Raw genomic sequence first — 6,000 nt, forward strand, 5'->3', positions numbered from 1 at the left:
CGACAGACGCCTGACATGCCCCGATTAAGAAATGCATTCACATTTAAAACACCTCCATTACTGTCTTGAAGAGGGAAATGTCTTCCTAAAGGGACACTAAAGTCAAATAATAATTTATGTCAGAGTGAAAGCTCAATGTATGACATCTTAAACGACAATATTATCAACAGCAGCACCCTACTTACCGAGAAATTAAGGTAAATGCACAAGAATACATGCGCCGCAGGAAGACATTCTCAAAATAATACCGATAACGTCAGACCTATCGCCTACAATTAATCATTAGTAATCGACCTAGGAGCACTAACTAAAAAACCTTCCGTGCATCAAAAGATGGAATAAAATGCTGCTTGTTCGTTTTTGTTTGATTGATGGAAAAAATAACCGTCAGACTTTGCTATGGAGAATGGCGCGAGTTGTTAAAGAAGTTCAATTTTTGCAGGTCGTTTCATCTAGCGGGAAGCAGTTGAACCAAAAAGACACGTCTGTCACCTCTACGGTGCAAGAACAAGTTAAGTGATACCACTGCGCTTGCCAGCGCGCTAGATTGTGTTCGCCGCTTGGACTGTTTCCGCTTGTTGCGACAGATGGCGCTTATAGACGGTGGGCCAGTCACCGGCTAGCCTTCAGTTTGGACTAGCACGGTGGATGGACGTGTTTTTTTAGCGGTCCCGATCGACTGCACAGATAAGTGGTTTTGAATGTTTCGAGCTTGCTTTTATAATTATTGAGGCAGCAGTTAAAACCTTTGTAGCACTTATTACATTGTACGACTTTTTTGAGGTACAGTCATTAGGTATTTACTAGTTAGTGTAGTGTTTTTGTTTTTTTCTTGCCACCACGTGGGGGAAGTGCACGTACACCGAACACGCAAATTTTCGTAGTAGAGCTTAGACTTCCTTTTTTCATTGGGCAGGGTTCGTCGCACGCCGTGTTTTGTAATTATCGAGTGGGACAATCCATAAGAATAATTGGTGTCAAAAAGACATGGTTTAAAAGGTTGTAAAATGTTCAGGATGCGGCGTGGGTTTTAAAATGGACCCAAGTGCAGACGCGAATGGAGAGGAGGCTGGCGCCAAGTGCAGGCAATGTGAGGTCGAGGAAAAAATGAGAAAATGATAGTTGCCCAGAGTGAACTGCTGATGAGAATCACCGAGCTGGAGACTGCGTTGGCGACAGAGCAAGAGAAAACGAGGTCTAGGGTAGAAAGGCTGAAGTCCACCGAGGAAGCACTGGCATCGGCAGCGTTGACCTGATGAACGCAAAGAATAAATGTCACCCAGCATTCTGCGAGGCAATCTAGTATTCTACTTTTGCAACCACTTTCTAAATAAACCCTAATGTTTGTGAAACGTCAATTGCTGGCTGGCTATCCGATTTTATAAACATTACATATGTACCGTCCGTCCGTCCAAACATAATCCGGCAAGCGCACTCCTCCATGTACTGCGACAATCCAGGGGAATGAGATATTCCACGCAGCCACGCGCAGCAGCTTAGTGTACATTAACCCGCGCCATATTACGCGATGGATGGATGGATGGATGGATGGATGCTATGAGCGTCCCTTTTATAACGGGGTGGTGACAAGTATGCCACCAGGCTCGACAAAAAAAAAACCTTTTTTCCTTTTTTTTATGTTGGCCTAATGCCTCTACTTCGATAAATTCTATCTTAATGGAAAAAAACGTAAATTTTCAGCTTAAGTTCTCTGCCATTTACGGCACACTGTCCATATTTTATTTTTCCAATATTTATTTTTGTCCTTTCTCTCTAATTTTCTGCCACCAATACTCTAACCGTCTCTTACTTATTTCAATCGCGGGTGTGTTCAGCTTTCCATTGTTGTCCCTAAAACCCAAGGCTTCCTGTAGGCTCGTGCCCAAACGTACACCTGGGAGGATATCTCCACATTCAATCAGAACATGCTCCGCCGTTTCTTTATCTTTCCCGCAGCATGTGCATTGTTCTTCTTCTTTACTGAATCTTGCTTTATAACTACGCGTTCTAAGGCAACCCGATCTCGCTTCAAACAGTAAAGCGCTTCCCCTTGAATTATCGTAAAATGCCTCCCTCCTTATTTCATTTTTGCCCTTTCGGTAGTTACTCAGAGCCGGTTTTTTCTCCATAGCTGCCATCCAGTAAATCCTCTCCGCCTCCCTGACTTTTCCCTTAACGCTCTTTGTTGACATATGGCTCACAATACCAGCCGTATATTTACTAGTGAGTCTTCTAGTTCTTTTTCTCCACTGTGTGTCCACGCTCTTCCTATACAAATAACGGAACACCTTCTCTGCCCATCTACTCTCCTTCATATTTCTTAGCCTTTCCTCGAACCTTATTTTGCTCTGCGCTTCCCTCGCCTCAAAACCTGCCCACCCCATATCGCCCTTTACAGCCTCGTTTGTCGTCTTCCCGTGAGCACCCAACGCGAGGCGTCCCACAGTCCTTTGATTTACATCCATTCCCGATTGCACCTCTGCCCTCATGCACACCACTGAGTTCCCAAAAGTAAGCCCTGGAACCATTACACCCTTCCACAGACCTCGAAGCACCTCATACCTATTGTATCCCCACAACGCTCTGTGCTTCATTATTGCCGCATTCCTCTTTCCTTTTGCTGCCGAGGCTTTTTCCTGTACCTCCATGTATCTATCACTCTCATTTACCCATACTCCAAGGTACTTGTATTCACTTACCCTCGGTATTTCTTGGCCTTGTATGGACACCGTCTGATCACAGGGATCATTGAATACCATCAATCCACACTTCGTTACACTGAATCCTAGTCCAAGAGCTTCACCTTCCCTTCCGCATATATTCGCCAGCTGCTGTATATCATCTCGACTGTCCGCAAATAAGACGATATCGTCCGCATAAAATAAACCTGGAAGCTTCTGCTCAATCATCATGCCGCCCTGTTTGTGTGACAGATTAAAACCAATGTTGCTACCTTCTAGCGCTTTTTCCATACTCACCATGTACAGCATGAATAACAGTGGGGACAAAGGACATCCCTGTCTCAGACCCCTGCTAACCTCAACGTTCTCTTTGCTACGCATTCCTTCCCACTCTATGCAAACTGTATTTTCTCGGTATATCTCCCTCAAAAGCTGTATACAGTCGTCGCCCATGCCCATTCCTTTCAATATATCCCACAAAATTTCCTGATTAACGTTGTCGTATGCCCCAGTGATGTCTAGAAAAGCCACGTACAAGGGCCTATTCTCTATTTTAGATATTTCTATACACTGAGTGAGAACAAACAGGTTATCGTCTAACCGCCTGTCGACTCGAAATTCGTTCTGAAGTTCTCCCAAAATATCGTTATGTTCGGCCCATGTTTCTATTTTCATTTTTACTGCTTGCATCGCCAACCTGTATAGTACCGATGTAATGGTTAGTGGTCTATACGAGCGAATCTCTATACGCGTATTGCCATGGGACAGCGCCATCTAGAAAACTAGAGGAGAAATGGCAATGACGCCGGATGGAGCGACGACCGACCAGGTGATGCTATAAAGAGCTTTGCCCCTAAAAAACGGAAAGCAAGCAATATCATTGCTTTGAGTTCGCCAGAAGTCATTGTTTTTCCGATGGAGGCGAAATGTTGTAGGCCCGTGTGCTCAGATTTGGGTGCACGTTAAAGAACCCCAGGTGGTCTAAATTTCCGGAGCCCTGCACTACGGCGTCTCTCATAATCATATAGTAGTGGTTTTGGGACGTTAAACCCCACATATCAATCAATCAGAAGTCATTGTTTGATTAGAAGACAGAAAGAAGTCATATGTTTAGGTATAGCAAAGTTGACATGCTTATCATAGACGTAGATATATAGCTATCCATAGCAAGTGGTAGTTCGACACGCTCATATATGACGTCACAGATGTTCACACCCCCTCTGACCTCACAGAAGCGTGCTTGCCACAGTGGGACACATACGTGACATCTGCCGCTATAGTAACAGAGTAAACGTAATACACGCTAGTGAGCGACACGACTGCACCATCCAGCGCCGCCATACCGGCTTTGGCTGAACTGGACTCAGCGCTCGGCGCCCTCCTCGTCACAGGCGCCCATGCGCGCTTATCTCCCTAACGTACTTTGCCCCGCGAAGAGGGGGGGGGGGGGGTACATGCTTGTACGCGCGCGCTTATCGGTCGGTAGGGAGCATCGCGCGCCTTCGAGTTTGACCGGAACGGGTCAGTTGCCGGCGCCCGAAGGTCACTTCGGTCGGAAGACAAGCGCCGTTTGCGAAAACAGTGTGCTTTTCAAACTCAGCGAAGTAAACAACTAAGACACTTGTTAGTTCGCACTCATATTTGCACCTGTGCTTACGTTTCGTGCCTCATTTTTGTTTTAAAAGTGCATTAACTGTCGAGCGGTAAACGTAAGATCGCTCTCGTATTGTGTATGTTGTTTTCGTGTCATTTGTGCGTGAGCAGCGCGCTGCACCTTTCGATCTGCTTGCCGTTCTCAGCGTTACATTCCAAGTTGTTGCTATCGCATTCATTACTTCGCCCTTGCGGCGAAACTGTGACTTTTCTTAATTTCGGACAATCGTATCGTTACCCGCAAACAAAGAAGTTTGCGGGTGTAAATTGGCAGCAGCAAGCACAGGACTGGGTTAACTGGCGGAACATGGGAGAGGCCTTTGTCCTGCAGTGGACGTAGTCAGGCTGATGATGATGATGTATCGTCACCACCGAGAGGATGTCAGACTAGGCGCTGATGAAAACTCTCCGAGATCATGGCGGCGACGGATCTTCGGAGCTCGACTCGTCACGCGCTTCCGTCTTGCGCCGCGAGTTCGCAGGCTGGTGGTTTTCGCGATTAGCCGATTAGTTCTGGCAACATGACGGCGCGTTGAATGCAATGCTATGAACGCGATAGCAATAAATTGTAATGTTATAAGAAGTAAGGCTGGCAGCCAACTCTCTTGTATCCGATATCGCGGAACTCGTACAAAACGCTGGTGTCAGCGAATACGGCTGCTCCAGGGAGAAGTGATCGTTCAAGACGGGTGGTTTACTTTTTGTTTCAGCATGCAACGGCAGTTCTAACACGCTGGAGGTGTTATCTTATGCAGTTTCCAGGTGATATGGGATGACCCAACTCTCTTGATCTCTGCTTCAGAAGCGCTCGCGCGCTTTTACCTTCTCGTGAAAGTTACGATGCGCGGGGGCATGTTATCAATTTGGGCTTGTTAGGGAACATGGCAGCAAAAACCCGCCGAGAGTGTCCATACAATAGTAACGCAGTTTTGTTTTTGCCGTAAAATGGGTGTTTTGGGTTAGCTCTGCCTTCGGTCCCCCTTTTTTTATTTTTGTTCGTTTATTTTTCGAATTTTCGGGCCGAATTTACACATAAGAAAATCCTCTATATAACGAATTCTCCCGGGACTTTATCACATTCGTTATACCCAGCTTTAACTGTGGTTTGACGTCCCAAAACTGCCATATGATTATAAAAAACGCTGTAATGGAGGGCTCCGGAAATATTGACCACCTGGGGGTCTTTAACGTGCAGCCAAATGTGAGCACACGGACCTTCAGCATTTTCGCCTTCACCGAAAATGCAGCCGCCGCAGCCGGGATTCGATCCCGTGACCTGTGGGTCAGCAGCAGAGTACCTTAGCCACTATAGACAACTGCGCCGGGCAAGGAAATATATTCTAAAGTTTTGGTGTTTCTGGCAAACAACTTCAGTTTTATGACAATTATATAGTAAAACAAACCCCAATAAAACCACGCAAGTTATTTAGGAAAAAAGCTATAGTATATTAAAGTTAATATTTACTGAGTTTCATTATCCCCGATTTGTCTGTAGCAATAAATTCCTGAAATACAGGTCATTTGGTCAGCTTGGAATTTTTGTGATTTTTCCCTCAAGTTGTTCAACAAGAAACAAAATTAACCCACAAGATTGCCTATTACTTCTTCTTGAATGGTAATAAATACTGTGGTTGAGAAGGGCACGGTTTTTCAATTACGTAAGCTC

Source organism: Rhipicephalus microplus, chromosome 5 (genome assembly GCF_043290135.1).
Source record: "Rhipicephalus microplus isolate Deutch F79 chromosome 5, USDA_Rmic, whole genome shotgun sequence".
NCBI lineage: Eukaryota > Metazoa > Arthropoda > Arachnida > Ixodida > Ixodidae > Rhipicephalus > Rhipicephalus microplus.